Source organism: Perissodus microlepis, chromosome 12 (genome assembly GCF_051167445.1).
Source record: "Perissodus microlepis isolate ML-2025 ecotype Zambia chromosome 12, ASM5116744v1, whole genome shotgun sequence".
NCBI lineage: Eukaryota > Metazoa > Chordata > Actinopteri > Cichliformes > Cichlidae > Perissodus > Perissodus microlepis.
The window spans coordinates 36,204,135-36,222,915 of NC_140472.1; the positions used below are offsets into that span (position 1 = coordinate 36,204,135).

The 18,781-nt window shown below is 47.6% G+C and overlaps 12 non-coding genes across 12 annotated transcripts; all 12 read right to left on the reverse strand.

Annotated features, from left to right (window-relative positions):
* Positions 1-39: 39 nt before the first annotated feature.
* trnaa-ugc (transfer RNA alanine (anticodon UGC)) lies at positions 40-112 on the reverse strand. The gene has a single exon. It is a non-coding gene; the product is annotated as a tRNA-Ala (tRNA).
* Positions 113-793: 681 nt separating this feature from the next.
* Positions 794-866, reverse strand: trnaa-agc (transfer RNA alanine (anticodon AGC)). The gene has a single exon. It is a non-coding gene; the product is annotated as a tRNA-Ala (tRNA).
* A 526-nt stretch (positions 867-1,392) lies between these two features.
* trnas-gcu (transfer RNA serine (anticodon GCU)) lies at positions 1,393-1,474 on the reverse strand. Its single transcript has one exon. It is a non-coding gene; the product is annotated as a tRNA-Ser (tRNA).
* A 682-nt stretch (positions 1,475-2,156) lies between these two features.
* trnaa-ugc (transfer RNA alanine (anticodon UGC)) lies at positions 2,157-2,229 on the reverse strand. Its single transcript has one exon. It is a non-coding gene; the product is annotated as a tRNA-Ala (tRNA).
* A 681-nt stretch (positions 2,230-2,910) lies between these two features.
* Positions 2,911-2,983, reverse strand: trnaa-agc (transfer RNA alanine (anticodon AGC)). The gene has a single exon. It is a non-coding gene; the product is annotated as a tRNA-Ala (tRNA).
* A 526-nt stretch (positions 2,984-3,509) lies between these two features.
* Positions 3,510-3,591, reverse strand: trnas-gcu (transfer RNA serine (anticodon GCU)). The gene has a single exon. It is a non-coding gene; the product is annotated as a tRNA-Ser (tRNA).
* A 682-nt stretch (positions 3,592-4,273) lies between these two features.
* trnaa-ugc (transfer RNA alanine (anticodon UGC)) lies at positions 4,274-4,346 on the reverse strand. Its single transcript has one exon. It is a non-coding gene; the product is annotated as a tRNA-Ala (tRNA).
* Positions 4,347-5,626: 1,280 nt separating this feature from the next.
* On the reverse strand, positions 5,627-5,708 carry trnas-gcu (transfer RNA serine (anticodon GCU)). Its single transcript has one exon. It is a non-coding gene; the product is annotated as a tRNA-Ser (tRNA).
* A 682-nt stretch (positions 5,709-6,390) lies between these two features.
* On the reverse strand, positions 6,391-6,463 carry trnaa-ugc (transfer RNA alanine (anticodon UGC)). Its single transcript has one exon. It is a non-coding gene; the product is annotated as a tRNA-Ala (tRNA).
* A 1,280-nt stretch (positions 6,464-7,743) lies between these two features.
* On the reverse strand, positions 7,744-7,825 carry trnas-gcu (transfer RNA serine (anticodon GCU)). Its single transcript has one exon. It is a non-coding gene; the product is annotated as a tRNA-Ser (tRNA).
* A 682-nt stretch (positions 7,826-8,507) lies between these two features.
* On the reverse strand, positions 8,508-8,580 carry trnaa-ugc (transfer RNA alanine (anticodon UGC)). Its single transcript has one exon. It is a non-coding gene; the product is annotated as a tRNA-Ala (tRNA).
* Positions 8,581-9,860: 1,280 nt separating this feature from the next.
* Positions 9,861-9,942, reverse strand: trnas-gcu (transfer RNA serine (anticodon GCU)). Its single transcript has one exon. It is a non-coding gene; the product is annotated as a tRNA-Ser (tRNA).
* Between the last annotated feature and the right edge of the window lie 8,839 nt (positions 9,943-18,781).

The following is an 18,781-nucleotide window of genomic DNA, read 5'->3' on the forward strand; positions in this document are numbered from 1 at the left end:
CTTGGCTCGGGGTCTCCTCGCGGACGTGCAAAAGGGTCCTGGAGAATGCGGGTATCGATCCCGCTGCCTCTCACATGCAAAGCGAGCGCTCTACCATTTGAGCTAATTCCCCATTGAGGGTTGAGCACTGCAGCTTCATCGTGCCATACGGAGCTTCAGCTCAGGTGGATCTAATCACAACACCTCCCTTTCAATGTTTTCTGGGCATGTCAACTACAACAAGACCCTTTGGTGCAATCGTAACTCACACGAGACATTTCCGAGCGATTCAAGTCTGGGCCCTACGCAGTACGCCAGGAGAGTTTCACTGGAAGCCCCTTTCAGCTGCTTCTGGACAAAACAGATGTCAGACTGGGCCGGGGGACTCTTTGCTGCCATCGGCCATTATTGTGAGGGTAAGAGGGGAGACAATCACTTCATATGGTCAAACATTGATGAGGTTTGAAGCCAGCGTTAACCTGATAGTACCTGAAAGGTAGTGAGCGGAGAAGTGCAAATAAACCTGGGGTGTCCAACTCCAGGCCTCGAGGGCCGGTGTCCTGCAGGTTTTAGATATCACCCTGGGTCAACACACCTGAATCCAATGATTAGTTCATTACCAGGCCTCTGGAGAACTTCAAGAAATATTGAGGAGGTAATTTAGCCATTTGAATCCCCTATGATGGATAAAGAATACATCTGAAACCTGCAGGACACCGGCCCTCGAGGCCTGGAGTTCGACACCTGTGAAATAAAGATTTGCCAAAGGAAGCCACATGCATTCAATTGGGACACTGACTAGCAAAGTGTCAAATGGAGAATGCGGGCATCGATCCCGCTACCTCTCGCATGCTAAGCGAGCGCTCTACCATTTGAGCTAACTCCCCTGTGCCACATGTCTTACTTATTACAGTCTACACTTTGTCCATACTGGCTGTATGATCAAAATAGGGAAGGGGCACAAATCCTGAAATCTGCAAAGCGCCCAGGAGCTGGCTAAGAGACTAGGGCGGCTCGCTGACAATCCACTGTCATGCTAACGTGACTGAATGCCATCAGCCTTAGAGACAGACTGAGGAGACTGGACATCCAAGGGACTGTGGACTAGAGCCACTGCTAATTCACATTGAATGAAGCCAACTGAGGGAGGTGGTTCTAATCAATATGCTTACCGACCTCCTCCCCTTGGTTTTCAGTGTAGGGCAAGTGGGCCATTAGGAATGTTGCTATTCTGGAAGCAGAACGTCTTTCTGCTACTATATTAGCAGACCATTCTCTTTAACATGACCTGTGCAACATGACCACGTGGTGAACTAAAGTGAAAACTCAGCCAAAGAAGAGCATTGCATCATGCCTGCTTTGGCAGCCAATCTTACACTGACAAGATGCATCAACATAAGCTGAAAGAGCTCTCGACGAGGATGGGATTCGAACCCACGCGTGCACAGCACAATGGATTAGCAGTCCATCGCCTTAACCTCTCGGCCACCTCTTCTGCCCCACGCTGCTCTTTGCCAGTAGCATTGGGAATTTACGAGGGATAATGTGTGAGCTGATCGCTGGTGTATGGACGCAGGGAGATTGACTCCAGATCCCCGACGAGGGGCTGCGTAACACTTTGGTAGAAGCCTGGAGTGATGCTGGCTTCTTCTTTGAGCCTGTTCTTCTTGGGGGTTGCCAGAGTGGATCGTCTGCCTCCATCTCACCCTGCCCCTAGCATTCTCCTCTGTCACACCAACCCTCTGCATGTCCTACTTGGCTACGTCTATGAACGTTGTCTTTGGTCTTTCTCTTATTCTCCTGCCCAGCAGCTCCGTATTTAACACCCTTTTCCCAGTATATCTTATATCCCTCCTCTGCACATGTGCAAATCACCTCAGCCTTGCTGGCCTAACGTCGTCTGCAAACGGCTCTACCCCAGCTGTCCCTCGCACATGGTCATTTCGCATCTGTTCCATCCTGGACACTCCCAAGCAAAAGCTTAGCATCTTCAACTCTGCAGACTCCATCTGTGCCACACATCAGAGCAGCTCTCACTACCGTCTTCTAAAGCTTGCCTTTCGCACTTGCTGCTATCCTTGTGTGACAAATCACCCCTGAATTTGCTCTCCACCCACGCCCAATGGATTGGCTACACACTTGGCTCGGGGTCTCCTCGCGGACGTGCAAAAGGGTTCTGGAGAATGCGGGTATCGATCCCGCTGCCTCTCACATGCAAAGCGAGCGCTCTACCATTTGAGCTAATTCCCCATTGAGGGTTGAGCACTGCAGCTTCATCGTGCCATACGGAGCTTCAGCTCAGGTGGATCTAATCACAACACCTCCCTTTCAATGTTTTCTGGGCATGTCAACTACAACAAGACCCTTTGGTGCAATCGTAACTCACACGAGACATTTCCGAGCGATTCAAGTCTGGGCCCTACGCAGTACGCCAGGAGAGTTTCACTGGAAGCCCCTTTCAGCTGCTTCTGGAGAAAACAGATGTCAGACTGGGCCGGGGGACTCTTTGCTGCCATCGGCCATTATTGTGAGGGTAAGAGGGGAGACAATCACTTCATATGGTCAAACATTGATGAGGTTTGAAGCCAGCGTTAACCTGATAGTACCTGAAAGGTAGTGAGCGGAGAAGTGCAAATAAACCTGGGGTGTCCAACTCCAGGCCTCGAGGGCCGGTGTCCTGCAGGTTTTAGATATCACCCTGGGTCAACACACCTGAATCCAATGATTAGTTCATTACCAGGCCTCTGGAGAACTTCAAGAAATATTGAGGAGGTAATTTAGCCATTTGAATCCCCTATGATGGATAAAGAATACATCTGAAACCTGCAGAACACCGGCCCTCGAGGCCTGGAGTTCGACACCTGTGAAATAAAGATTTGCCAAAGGAAGCCACATGCATTCAATTGGGACACTGACTAGCAAAGTGTCAAATGGAGAATGCGGGCATCGATCCCGCTACCTCTCGCATGCTAAGCGAGCGCTCTACCATTTGAGCTAACTCCCCTGTGCCACATGTCTTACTTATTACAGTCTACACTTTGTCCATACTGGCTGTATGATCAAAATAGGGAAGGGGCACAAATCCTGAAATCTGCAAAGCGCCCAGGAGCTGGCTAAGAGACTAGGGCGGCTCGCTGACAATCCGCTGTCATGCTAACGTGACTGAATGCCATCAGCCTTAGAGACAGACTGAGGAGACTGGACATCCAAGGGACTGTGGACTAGAGCCACTGCTAATTCACATTGAATGAAGCCAACTGAGGGAGGTGGTTCTAATCAATATGCTTACCGACCTCCTCCCCTTGGTTTTCAGTGTAGGGCAAGTGGGCCATTAGGAATGTTGCTATTCTGGAAGCAGAACGTCTTTCTGCTACTATATTAGCAGACCATTCTCTTTAACATGACCTGTGCAACATGACCACGTGGTGAACTAAAGTGAAAACTCAGCCAAAGAAGAGCATTGCATCATGCCTGCTTTGGCAGCCAATCTTACACTGACAAGATGCATCAACATAAGCTGAAAGAGCTCTCGACGAGGATGGGATTCGAACCCACGCGTGCACAGCACAATGGATTAGCAGTCCATCGCCTTAACCTCTCGGCCACCTCTTCTGCCCCACGCTGCGCTTTGCCAGTAGCATTGGGAATTTACGAGGGATAATGTGTGAGCTGATCGCTGGTGTATGGACGCAGGGAGATTGACTCCAGATCCCCGACGAGGGGCTGCGTAACACTTTGGTAGAAGCCTGGAGTGATGCTGGCTTCTTCTTTGAGCCTGTTCTTCTTGGGGGTTGCCAGAGTGGATTGTCTGCCTCCATCTCACCCTGCCCCTAGCATTCTCCTCTGTCACACCAACCCTCTGCATGTCCTACTTGGCTACGTCTATGAACGTTGTCTTTGGTCTTTCTCTTATTCTCCTGCCCAGCAGCTCCGTATTTAACACCCTTTTCCCAGTATATCTTATATCCCTCCTCTGCACATGTGCAAATCACCTCAGCCTTGCTGGCCTAACGTCGTCTTCAAACGGCTCAACCCCAGCTGTCCCTCGCACATGGTCATTTCGCATCTGTTCCATCCTGGACACTCCCAAGCAAAAGCTTAGCATCTTCAACTCTGCAGACTCCATCTGTGCCACACATCAGAGCAGCTCTCACTACCGTCTTCTAAAGCTTGCTTTTCGCACTTGCTGCTATCCTTGTGTGACAAATCACCCCTGAATTTGCTCTCCACCCACGCCCAATGGATTGGGTACACACTTGGCTCGGGGTCTCCTCGCGGACGTGCAAAAGGGTCCTGGAGAATGCGGGTATCGATCCCGCTGCCTCTCACATGCAAAGCGAGCGCTCTACCATTTGAGCTAATTCCCCATTGAGGGTTGAGCACTGCAGCTTCATCGTGCCATACGGAGCTTCAGCTCAGGTGGATCTAATCACAACACCTCCCTTTCAATGTTTTCTGGGCATGTCAACTACAACAAGACCCTTTGGTGCAATCGTAACTCACACGAGACATTTCCGAGCGATTCAAGTCTGGGCCCTACGCAGTACGCCAGGAGAGTTTCACTGGAAGCCCCTTTCAGCTGCTTCTGGAGAAAACAGATGTCAGACTGGGCCGGGGGACTCTTTGCTGCCATCGGCCATTATTGTGAGGGTAAGAGGGGAGACAATCACTTCATATGGTCAAACATTGATGAGGTTTGAAGCCAGCGTTAACCTGATAGTACCTGAAAGGTAGTGAGCGGAGAAGTGCAAATAAACCTGGGGTGTCCAACTCCAGGCCTCGAGGGCCGGTGTCCTGCAGGTTTTAGATATCACCCTGGGTCAACACACCTGAATCCAATGATTAGTTCATTACCAGGCCTCTGGAGAACTTCAAGAAATATTGAGGAGGTAATTTAGCCATTTGAATCCCCTATGATGGATAAAGAATACATCTGAAACCTGCAGGACACCGGCCCTCGAGGCCTGGAGTTCGACACCTGTGAAATAAAGATTTGCCAAAGGAAGCCACATGCATTCAATTGGGACACTGACTAGCAAAGTGTCAAATGGAGAATGCGGGCATCGATCCCGCTACCTCTCGCATGCTAAGCGAGCTCTCTACCATTTGAGCTAACTCCCCTGTGCCACATGTCTTACTTATTACAGTCTACACTTTGTCCATACTGGCTGTATGATCAAAATAGGGAAGGGGCACAAATCCTGAAATCTGCAAAGCGCCCAGGAGCTGGCTAAGAGACTAAGGCGGCTCGCTGACAATCCACTGTCATGCTAACGTGACTGAATGCCATCAGCCTTAGAGACAGACTGAGGAGACTGGACATCCAAGGGACTGTGGACTAGAGCCACTGCTAATTCACATTGAATGAAGCCAACTGAGGGAGGTGGTTCTAATCAATATGCTTACCGACCTCCTCCCCTTGGTTTTCAGTGTAGGGCAAGTGGGCCATTAGGAATGTTGCTATTCTGGAAGCAGAACGTCTTTCTGCTACTATATTAGCAGACCATTCTCTTTAACATGACCTGTGCAACATGACCACGTGGTGAACTAAAGTGAATACTCAGCCAAAGAAGAGCATTGCATCATGCCTGCTTTGGCAGCCAATCTTACACTGACAAGATGCATCAACATAAGCTGAAAGAGCTCTCGACGAGGATGGGATTCGAACCCACGCGTGCACAGCACAATGGATTAGCAGTCCATCGCCTTAACCTCTCGGCCACCTCTTCTGCCCCACGCTGCTCTTTGCCAGTAGCATTGGGAATTTACGAGGGATAATGTGTGAGCTGATCGCTGGTGTATGGACGCAGGGAGATTGACTCCAGATCCCCGACGAGGGGCTGCGTAACACTTTGGTAGAAGCCTGGAGTGATGCTGGCTTCTTCTTTGAGCCTGTTCTTCTTGGGGGTTGCCAGAGTGGATTGTCTGCCTCCATCTCACCCTGCCCCTAGCATTCTCCTCTGTCACACCAACCCTCTGCATGTCCTACTTGGCTACATCTATGAACGTTGTCTTTGGTCTTTCTCTTATTCTCCTGCCCAGCAGCTCCGTATTTAACACCCTTTTCCCAGTATATCTTATATCCCTCCTCTGCACATGTGCAAATCACCTCAGCCTTGCTGGCCTAACGTCGTCTTCAAACGGCTCAACCCCAGCTGTCCCTCGCACATGGTCATTTCGCATCTGTTCCATCCTGGACACTCCCAAGCAAAAGCTTAGCATCTTCAACTCTGCAGACTCCATCTGTGCCACACATCAGAGCAGCTCTCACTACCGTCTTCTAAAGCTTGCTTTTCGCACTTGCTGCTATCCTTGTGTGACAAATCACCCCTGAATTTGCTCTCCACCCACGCCCAATGGATTGGGTACACACTTGGCTCGGGGTCTCCTCGCGGACGTGCAAAAGGGTCCTGGAGAATGCGGGTATCGATCCCGCTGCCTCTCACATGCAAAGCGAGCGCTCTACCATTTGAGCTAATTCCCCATTGAGGGTTGAGCACTGCAGCTTCATCGTGCCATACGGAGCTTCAGCGCAGGTGGATCTAATCACAACACCTCCCTTTCAATGTTTTCTGGGCATGTCAACTACAACAAGACCCTTTGGTGCAATCGTAACTCACACGAGACATTTCCGAGCGATTCAAGTCTGGGCCCTACGCAGTACGCCAGGAGAGTTTCACTGGAAGCCCCTTTCAGCTGCTTCTGGACAAAACAGATGTCAGACTGGGCCGGGGGACTCTTTGCTGCCATCGGCCATTATTGTGAGGGTAAGAGGGGAGACAATCACTTCATATGGTCAAACATTGATGAGGTTTGAAGCCAGCGTTAACCTGATAGTACCTGAAAGGTAGTGAGCGGAGAAGTGCAAATAAACCTGGGGTGTCCAACTCCAGGCCTCGAGGGCCGGTGTCCTGCAGGTTTTAGATATCACCCTGGGTCAACACACCTGAATCCAATGATTAGTTCATTACCAGGCCTCTGGAGAACTTCAAGAAATATTGAGGAGGTAATTTAGCCATTTGAATCCCCTATGATGGATAAAGAATACATCTGAAACCTGCAGGACACCGGCCCTCGAGGCCTGGAGTTCGACACCTGTGAAATAAAGATTTGCCAAAGGAAGCCACATGCATTCAATTGGGACACTGACTAGCAAAGTGTCAAATGGAGAATGCGGGCATCGATCCCGCTACCTCTCGCATGCTAAGCGAGCTCTCTACCATTTGAGCTAACTCCCCTGTGCCACATGTCTTACTTATTACAGTCTACACTTTGTCCATACTGGCTGTATGATCAAAATAGGGAAGGGGCACAAATCCTGAAATCTGCAAAGCGCCCAGGAGCTGGCTAAGAGACTAAGGCGGCTCGCTGACAATCCACTGTCATGCTAACGTGACTGAATGCCATCAGCCTTAGAGACAGACTGAGGAGACTGGACATCCAAGGGACTGTGGACTAGAGCCACTGCTAATTCACGTTGAATGAAGCCAACTGAGGGAGGTGGTTCTAATCAATATGCTTACCGACCTCCTCCCCTTGGTTTTCAGTGTAGGGCAAGTGGGCCATTAGGAATGTTGCTATTCTGGAAGCAGAACGTCTTTCTGCTACTGTATTAGCAGACCATTCTCTTTAACATGACCTGTGCAACAAGACCACGTGGTGAACTAAAGTGAATACTGAGCCAAAGAAGAGCATTGCATCATGCCTGCTTTGGCAGCCAATCTTACACTGACAAGATGCATCAACATAAGCAGAAAGAGCTCTCGACGAGGATGGGATTCGAACCCACGCGTGCACAGCACAATGGATTAGCAGTCCATCGCCTTAACCTCTCGGCCACCTCATCTGCCCCACGCTGCTCTTTGCCAGTAGCATTGGGAATTTACGAGGGATAATGTGTGAGCTGATCGCTGGTGTATGGACGCAGGGAGATTGACTCCAGATCCCCGACGAGGGGCTGCGTAACACTTTGGTAGAAGCCTGGAGTGATGCTGGCTTCTTCTTTGAGCCTGTTCTTCTTGGGGGTTGCCAGAGTGGATTGTCTGCCTCCATCTCACCCTGCCCCTAGCATTCTCCTCTGTCACACCAACCCTCTGCATGTCCTACTTGGCTACGTCTATGAACGTTGTCTTTGGTCTTTCTCTTATTCTCCTGCCCAGCAGCTCCGTATTTAACACCCTTTTCCCAGTATATCTTATATCCCTCCTCTGCACATGTGCAAATCACCTCAGCCTTGCTGGCCTAACGTCGTCTGCAAATGGCTCTACCCCAGCTGTCCCTCGCACATGGTCATTTCGCATCTGTTCCATCCTGGACACTCCCAAGCAAAAGCTTAGCATCTTCAACTCTGCAGACTCCATCTGTGCCACACATCAGAGCAGCTCTTACTACCGTCTTCTAAAGCTTGCCTTTCGCACTTGCTGCTATCCTTGTGTGACAAATCACCCCTGAATTTGCTCTCCACCCACGCCCAATGGATTGGCTACACACTTGGCTCGGGGTCTCCTCGCGGACGTGCAAAAGGGTCCTGGAGAATGCGGGTATTGATCCCGCTGCCTCTCACATGCAAAGCGAGCGCTCTACCATTTGAGCTAATTCCCCATTGAGGGTTGAGCACTGCAGCTTCATCGTGCCATACGGAGCTTCAGCTCAGGTGGATCTAATCACAACACCTCCCTTTCAATGTTTTCTGGGCATGTCAACTACAACAAGACCCTTTGGTGCAATCGTAACTCACACGAGACATTTCCGAGCGATTCAAGTCTGGGCCCTACGCAGTACGCCAGGAGATTTTCACTGGAAGCCCCTTTAAGCTGCTTCTGGAGAAAACAGATGTCAGACTGGGCCGGGGGACTCTTTGCTGCCATCGGCCATTATTGTGAGGGTAAGAGGGGAGACAATCACTTCATATGGTCAAACATTGATGAGGTTTGAAGCCAGCGTTAACCTGATAGTACCTGAAAGGTAGTGAGCGGAGAAGTGCAAATAAACCTGGGGTGTCCAACTCCAGGCCTCGAGGGCCGGTGTCCTGCAGGTTTTAGATATCACCCTGGGTCAACACACCTGAATCCAATGATTAGTTCATTACCAGGCCTCTGGAGAACTTCAAGAAATATTGAGGAGGTAATTTAGCCATTTGAATCCCCTATGATGGATAAAGAATACATCTGAAACCTGCAGGACACCGGCCCTCGAGGCCTGGAGTTCGACACCTGTGAAATAAAGATTTGCCAAAGGAAGCCACATGCATTCAATTGGGACACTGACTAGCAAAGTGTCAAATGGAGAATGCGGGCATCGATCCCGCTACCTCTCGCATGCTAAGCGAGCGCGCTACCATTTGAGCTAACTCCCCTGTGCCACATGTCTTACTTATTACAGTCTACACTTTGTCCATACTTGCTGTATGATCAAAATAGGGAAGGGGCACAAATCCTGAAATCTGCAAAGCGCCCAGGAGCTGGCTAAGAGACTAAGGCGGCTCGCTGACAATCCACTGTCATGCTAACGTGACTGAATGCCATCAGCCTTAGAGACAGACTGAGGAGACTGGACATCCAAGGGACTGTGGACTAGAGCCACTGCTAATTCACATTGAATGAAGCCAACTGAGGGAGGTGGTTCTAATCAATATGCTTACCGACCTCCTCCCCTTGGTTTTCAGTGTAGGGCAAGTGGGCCATTAGGAATGTTGCTATTCTGGAAGCAGAACGTCTTTCTGCTACTGTATTAGCAGACCATTCTCTTTAACATGACCTGTGCAACAAGACCACGTGGTGAACTAAAGTGAATACTGAGCCAAAGAAGAGCATTGCATCATGCCTGCTTTGGCAGCCAATCTTACACTGACAAGATGCATCAACATAAGCTGAAAGAGCTCTCGACGAGGATGGGATTCAAACCCACGCGTGCACAGCACAATGGATTAGCAGTCTATCGCCTTAACCGCTCGGCCACCTCATCTGCCCCATGCTACTCTTTGCCAGTAGCATTGGGAATTTACGAGGGATAATGTGTGAGCTGCTCGCTGGTGTATGGATGCAGGGAGATTGACTCCAGATCCCCGACGAGGGGCTGCGTAACACTTTGGTAGAAGCCTGGAGTGATGCTGGCTTCTTCTTTGAGCCTGTTCTTCTTGGGGGTTGCCAGAGTGGATTGTCTGCCTCCATCTCACCCTGCCCCTAGCATTCTCCTCTGTCACACCAACCCTCTGCATGTCCTACTTGGCTACGTCTATGAACGTTGTCTTTGGTCTTTCTCTTATTCTCCTGCCCAGCAGCTCCGTATTTAACACCCTTTTCCCAGTATATCTTATATCCCTCCTCTGCACATGTGCAAATCACCTCAGCCTTGCTGGCCTAACGTCGTCTGCAAACGGCTCTACCCCAGCTGTCCCTCGCACATGGTCATTTCGCATCTGTTCCATCCTGGACACTCCCAAGCAAAAGCTTAGCATCTTCAACTCTGCAGTATTTTCTGTTAGCGTCTGAAACTGAAGTTGATCTAAGAATATGTCCTGTTCTTCTGAGGTTTGAGCACATTCTGATTTATACAATTTTTCATAAAATTCTCTAAAGCTGTCATTTATTTCCAATGGATCTACTGTTACATTCCCTGAAGAGGTCTTTATACTATTAATTGCTCTTTCACTCTGCATTTTCTTAATTCTCCATGCCAAAAGTCTACCTGCTTTCTCTCCTTGGTCATAATAAGATTGCTTCAGTCACATTAGACTTTTTGCTGCTGCATCAGATGAAAATTTATTATATTCAGTTCTCAGACGTAGCAATTCACTTTGTTTTGTTGAGTCGTCGCTAACGTTTAAGTCTAATTCCAAAGATTTAATCTGTTTATCCAGTGTTATCATTCACTTTCTTTGCTGTTTATTCTTTGTACTCGTAAAGCTAAGAATTTCACCTCTAATATATGCTCTGTATTTAACTCAAAGTAATTTTCTATTTTCTCCTCTATAAATTTAACAAATTCAGGATTCTGCAGCCATTTTGTTTGAAGCCGCCAGTGAGGGGGGTTAGGGATAAACTTTCCTCGATGGATACTCAGTGAGATAGCTGCATGATCACTGATCACTATGCTATCATACTGACACTGTTTGATCCTTGATAAAAGTTCTCTTGAGACAAGAAAGTAATCTATACGTGAGCGGGATTTATGTATACTTGGATGACAGACAGGAGAATTCTATTTTATCAGGATTTTGTTCTCTCCACACTTCTACCAAGTTGATATCTGATATAAATTGATTTATTAGTCGTCTAGTTTGTGCTTTATATGTATCTGAACCTGTTGAGCGATCTATACTCGGATTGAGAGTACAGTTAAAGTCTCCTCCAATTATATACAGTCCTTGCAAAGCAGATACAGTAAGAAACAGATCTTCAAAAAATTTGGGCTTATTTTCATTTGGGCCATAGAGACTCACCAAGTTTAAAGTAATAGAAAGGATGGTACCCTGAGTGATTACGTACCTACCAGCAGGGTCTTTTATTATTTTCGTCATTCGGGATGGTATGCTTCTATGAATCAAAATAGTTACACCTCTCGCATAGTTATTGTATGATGCGTGGATCACCTGGCCAGGCCATCTGTTCCTCACAGACTTTAGTTCACAGTTTGTCAGATGTGTTTCTTGAAGAAAAACTATTTTTGATTTCAATTGCTTGATCCTGCTTATAACCTGTTTCAGTTTGATTAGTTTCCTGAGACCCCTGACATTCCAACTAGTGACTTTTATGTCAGAGATATTGCGGGTGTTTAGTTGGTCCATACTTGGAGTTTTCATTCTGTAATATTAAGATAACAACACGTGATGCTGATGTCGAGTAAACAAAAGTGACAAGTAAACTTTGAATAAAATAAAATAGAGAAATAAATAGAGAAAAAAAACCCTGGCATTGACCCATAACACTTAAAGCCCCCCCTTACTCAGAGTAGTAAACTAGGGGCTGTGCTATTCCATTACAAAGGGGAATAGCTGAACTATAAGAACCCAACCCAACTAAAGCAACAGTGGTGTCCGTCAACCATGCATACACCATATTCAAACATAACATAAACATAACAAACCCATATGTGTTAACATATCAGACTAACCACTAAATTAGAATAATTCCATGGCAGTGTCCTTTTTGTAACTTACAGAATCCCACTTGAAAGGATAAAAGTTTAACCAAAGTAGGTAACATTGTTGTGTTCAAGAGGGAGAAAGAGAGAAAAAGGAAAAACAAACAAACAAAAAATTACGTTTGTAGTAGCGTTATTAAAACGTAATGGAAAATTTTCAAGCTCTAAAAAAGAAAAAAAAAACTTCCTGTGTCCAATAACATGGCAAGTCAATGAGTAGCAAAAAGCCAAATATTATAACTGAGCGAAAATACAGATTTTTACAGCTCGTCTATTAGTTATGAGCAGCTGATTCTGCAGTTCAGGGAGTGAAACGCTCACCGCTACAGTTAGTCCTGTCCAGTGTGTCTACGGTGGAAATCCTTGGCCTCCTTTGGAGATGAAAACAGGCGTATCTTCCCATCGTGGAGGATCCTCATCTTGCATGGATTATATTGAAAACCGCGGAACACTCCTTCGTCGGCAAACACTTTTCTGATCGCGTTGAACTCGGTTCGCTGCCGGATGGTCTCAGCTGAGAAATCTTGGGCAAAAAAGAGTTTGTTTCCGTCGTGCTCGATGTTACTGTGTTTTGTGGAGCGGAAAACAAACTCCCGATCTTGGAAGTTCAGGAATCGGATAAGGACAGCTCTGTGTTGGTTTGGCTTTGGAGGTGCTAGGGTGCGGTGAGCCCTCTCAATAACGAACGATCTGTCGGTCTCAAGCCAGCGCGGTAACATCTCCCTTATAAACTCCAGCAGTGGCCGCTGACCCTCGGCACCCTCCCGGAGGCCAAATAGCCGCAGGTTCTTCCTTCAGCCCCGGTTCTCCAGGTCGTCGGTTTTTGCCTCCAGGTAGGATATCCGCTTCATGGCATTGCTGAGATCGGCCACGCTCTTTCCCAGTAGCTCCTCATTATTCTATTTTCAGCTTCCGCCAGTCGTGTAGCATTTGCAGCAACATTTTGCTTTACCTCCGTCATGTTTTTCTCCAAAGCAGCAACTGGCTTCGTCATTTCGCCCATACAGTTATCTATGCTGTCCAGTTTAGTTCCGAATACACTAAACTCGGAGCGCAATGACCGAAGTTCAGCTAACACCGTGCTAAGGTCACCCATGCTACTAGCGCTAGCAGCTCCCTCGCTGTTTTCAGGCGTTGCCAAAATATCGGTTTTAACTGGTTTTTGGGAACCGCGTTTTCGGGTGAAAATATCACAGTCCTTGAGATTAGTCGTTTTTGACATTTTCCAATAGCAATTAAGTTTCTAGTTTTGGGTTGTTCTGGGTTTTTAATGCAGGTTACACGGAGCAACCACTTTATGCTGCCATCTTGGTCCGCGGCTCCATAGCGCCCCCCATGCACCTCATTTTACTGTGTACAGTGACAATAACCCGCTAACATACGTCATGAAGTCAGCGAAACTTAATGCAGCTGGACACCGCTGGGTGGTGGAGTTGGCAGATTATCGGTTCACTCTTAAGTACAGGCCAGGGGCAGCGAATCGAGATGCAGATTTCTTATCAAGAAGAGGAAAGCCCATTAAAGACATCATGCAGGAATGCACAGAGGAATGTCAGCAGGATGCCATTGAATGTATTGGGAAAGCTGTCACCTGTAATGTCAACGCGCTTCCAGAGGGATGCATCATCTCAGAACCAATTCAGCCATTTGCAGTTGACGACATCAGAGACGCCCAGGATGCAGACATAGCCATAAACCGAGTTTTGTCCCTGAAAAGAACACACACCTACCTGAAGCATAAAGAAAAGATGGCGGCAAGTGAGGCAGTTAGGTACCTTCTTCGGCAGTGGCCCCATTTGCAGATTGATGGAGATGGCATTCTGAGGCGTAAGACCACAAGGAGAATGCAGTTAGTTGTTCCTGACTCATTAAAGCCCATGGTCTATAAACATCTACATGAGGAGATGGGTCATTTAGGCGCAGACAGGCTGGTCGCTCTCACCAGGGAGCGCTTCTTCTGGCCTAAAATGAGGCAGGAAATGGAGCACTATGCCACTCAGGTGTGTCGCTGTATAAAGAAGAAGAAGCCTAACAGAATAACCAGAACACCAATTCAGAGCATTGAAACCTCTGCGCCGTTTGAGATGATATCCATTGACTATCTGCATTTGGACAAGTGCACAGGAGGTGAAGAATACATACTCGTAGTTGTGGATCATTTCACCAAATATGCTCAGGCATATGCGACAAGGGACAAGTCTGGGAAGACTGCGGCAAGAAAGCTCTTTGATGACTTTATTATGCGCTTCGGTTTCCCATCCAAAATACACCATGACCAGGGGAAAGAATTTGAGAACAATCTTTTCCGCAAGCTTCAAGGCTACTGCGGTATCAGCCATTCTCGTACCTCCCCATACCACCCACAGGCCAATCCTGCAGAGCGCTTCAATAGGACACTCCTAGGTATGCTCCGGACACTTGATGAATCTCAGAAGTCAAGATGGAAAGACCATTTGAACAAAGTAGTTTATGCCTACAACTCGACTGTACACGAAGCAACAGGATTTTCTCCATTCTTCCTTCTCTTTGGCTGTGAACCAACCTTGCCTATCGACCTGCTCTTCCCAAAAAGAGAAGAAGAGAAGAGTCAATCACACATTGGCTATGCAGAGAAATGGAGAGGAGTTATGCAAGTGAGAAATCTCACACCCAGAGGAGGTCCTGGGAAACTGTGCAGCTATTGGGAGGATATGATTCATCTCATCACCGAAAGGAAAGGTCCTGATAGTCCAGTGTATGTGGTTGAGCCACTGCAGGGGACAGGAAGAAGACGAGTGTTACACTGTAACCTACTGTTGCCGTGTCCTTACCTGGTTGACAAGTCTGGGGTGTGCGAAAGCAGCCTGAAAGAGAAAAGCCGTGGAAACAAACAGAGGCAGTCAGCAAGAAGACATCATCAGACCAAGCCCGATACTGACCAAACGGGCACAGGCAGTTCTAGTGAAGATGACTGTCACATGTGGACAGCACTCAGATATGCCGATCCACCCCTCAACCCAGAAGCAGAGGATTTCTGCCCCCGGAGTGAAGCACTCGGAGAGAAGTCTGAGCCTGCTTTCAGAGCAGAGGGGCATCCTGAAGAGGAACAGGTGGAGGAGAGACGCAGTTTGGAGGAGGAGGTTGAAGCTCCAGCTGTTGGACCCGAGAATGAGCAGAGTGATGCTGAGACATGGAGGCACAAGCCAAAGAGAATGAGACAGCCCCGGCATGTCTACACATATGAAAAACTAGGCCAGCCAACCGTCCAGCAATGGAGCACGTGCCCTGTCAGTGTGAACAGCCCTTCAAGTGCCATCCATCATTCCTCTGCCCCACCATCATTCATGTATCCTTTACAGTATCAATAGATATAACAGAAAAACACAGACTCAACTTCACAAGAGAGTTTAATCTAAGCGTAACATTACAGTTGCAGTTCATGTTGATGTGGTATTGACACACAGTTAAAAACAGGTACTCTGAGCATTATTACTATAATAAATAGAGGGAAGGTTTATCATTCTAGCATCAAAGAGTTAAGACCGTAGTGGGTACAATACGGGTTTAACGAACTCATGGTTTTGAAGTGTGTAATCACATGATGTTGGGGTGTAAATGGTATTTTCCTTGTCCCACTGCGAAGATTCGGCGGGCCCACCAATACTTCGAGGGATAACCCACCCTTCAGTACAAAAGGACTATGAACATTTAGTTTTGTATCGTGACCATGAGAGACTTGTCCTGAGACACTAACAGATGGTATAACATATCTCTATATCTTTGGTTAAATGTTCTATTTTTGGTAAATTGTCAAAGATTAGAAAGAAAATGTGTGGCAACATTTTTCTTTTGTGGGGGAGGGTGTTGCGCTCTAAAAGTAGTTATAAAACTTACATTTTTCTGAATCGTGTGATGTCATCAGTAAGTGCAGAAGAAAAAACAGTGTCTGAGACGTGAGAGAGCAATGTTTTGCTGATGATAGGCTATGCTGCCTGTAAACTCCAAACCTGAACTGAGGAGAATAAAGTTGCAAAAAAAAGGAGAGTGGAGTCATGTCTCTCTGAGGGTGCAACACAGGCATGCACTCAAAGACTAAACCTAAACTGGAAGACTAACGTGGAGTCTCACGCAATGATCCCGCACCGGTGGAGGCTTCACCACACCATTAAGTAGCTCCCTCCACTGACGCTGATCCGCTGCAGGTGTGTGGCATCCTCCTTGGGCGTGGCCAGTCATCCACAGGCCTGACGGTGCCTGTAGCCTGGCCTCCTGGCCACAGCCACAACCACACACACACCCACACACATACACATACATAGACACATGGAACAAAACCCCAGACAGCAGAACAGAGCACCCACCAAATAATACCAATAATAATAATAATAATAATAATAATAATAATAATAGCGATAATAGTCCACACTTCTCACGGACCCCGAGTCCCCAGAGCTGGGACGCCGGCATGTGGGAATGATAACCCACTGTCTATATCCCTGCAACGTCTGTCGGACGGACGGTCGGTCAGTCAGTATGAGTGAGCATGAATGTGGGTAACTGTGCTCACCTCCACCCAGAAGTGGGCGTAGCTGCCCAGGGCTGGTGCTGGCACACCTGTTCCTCACCTGCAGATCTTTGCCCAGCTGAGGATAGCTGCAGACCACAGGCTGGTCCACCGACGGCCTGCTCAGATGTTAGCTATTGGCTTACACTGAACCCAAATGAAACCTCACAGCGCTGTTTCACACTGTGAAGACGGCATCAGCCAGGCATTCAGCACGCATAAGGCGCTGAAAGCTTCACTACAGCAAGCCTGCACGCTGTACCCCCGTGGGTCACGCCCACCGCCAAATGTCACGGCGTGTGACCGAGACACGCTGACCAGTGTGACAAAACCGCAGCGAGAACACACGGCTCTTTAAAAGGTGATGACCAGACAACAAGGCCTCACAGAAACAGATATACAATCTACACACACACACACACACACACACACACACACACACACAAAATGTGTTGTGAAGTTCATGGCATCATTGTAAAAGCAGATCACTTTCTGCCTGTACACACACAGCATTCCTTCAAGGGATATATATGTCTGCCACACACACACAGAGTTGTGAATTGTGCATGACATCATTATAAACACAGATCACTTCCAGGCTCGGTTTTCTTCCACTGAGTGAGTTACTGTTCCAGCACACACTCTGTCATGTTTCCATCCACCCAGAGGACGTTACATCCACTCACATCCATCCGTTGCACCCAGAAAAGTGTAACTACATCTGCTGCCTCATTAACTCCTGCCCCACCCTAAACCTGAGCTCGGCTGCAGTCAGCTCACAGTTAATGTCCTGAAATGGATGAAAACCTCAGTGTGGTTCAGTGCGGACAGTTGATGACAGGTCTGCAGGCCGCGTGCTGTCTGCAGCTTGTTTTGTGGTTTGGGTGAAGTTTAACAAGCTTTGCCTCCTTCCAGGATTTACTTTGGACCCGACTCTATCACCTGTCACTCCAACTCAGTGTCACATCACAATGTGTTATTGCTGGACAACAGAGCAAAATGAGTCAATTTTACAATTAAGGCTCTAAAACTGGACCATTCCCATTCTGTTGGCCAGAGTCATGTGACTCTCTGGCTTTCTTTTGCAGCCACAAAAATGAGCAAAGTCAATCTGAGGTGATGGAGCAAGGTGCATACAGGTCCTCCACACTTGAGTTCCTTCATTTTGTTTACAGCACTTTTATTCTTACTTTTTCAGTCTCTGATAGTGCTGAAACCTGCAGCAGTGAGTCAGTCCCCGCAGCCTTTTGGAGCATTTTTAATGACATCACATGACCAATAATGTGGCTGCTGTGAGGTCACTGTACTGACAGGCAGAATCAGCTTCACTGAGTGAAACTGGGATTTGATTTGGGTGTTACTAACAGCGTGGGGCATGAGAGGCTACATGGATGACCAGCTGTTCATTGTAAAAGTACCATGTTTTTACCATGGACCCATTTAGCTACGCTAACCCTGGGCTGCTGATTGATGTTAATACCAACATAAGTGGGCTCTCATGCATGCTGACATTGATGCAAACACACTGAAAATGTAAAGGTGTAGCTAGAGATAATTAAGCCTGCCCAGTCCAGGAATTAACTCATCGAACAGTTAGACATTACAAACCAGCAGCGTATAATCATCATAACGAATACTTTGTTTATTCTACTGCTGAACTATATCACACAGGTTCAGTCCATCACAGTATTCCCCCATTTGTCCTTCAGCTTTCAAACTAATGATTTTGGAAAAACCCAAATGTGATGCAAGGACCCAGGAATGCATTATGTCAGTGTAAGGCCTCACAATGATATAAATACAGACACGTGTGTGTGTGTGTGTGTGTGTGTGTGTGTGTGTGTGTGTGTGTGTGTGTGTGTGTGTGTGTGTGTTTAACACCCCGCAGCAGCATCGCATCACGCCCCGAGAGGGCTGAAATGTCAAACATGTGTTAACACCCAACTGTCTCTCTCTCACACACACACACACACACACACACACAGAGATACACACACACACACACACACACAGATACACACACACACACACACAGAGATACACACACACACACACACACACAGATACACACACACACACACACACACAGAGATACACACACACACACACACACACAGA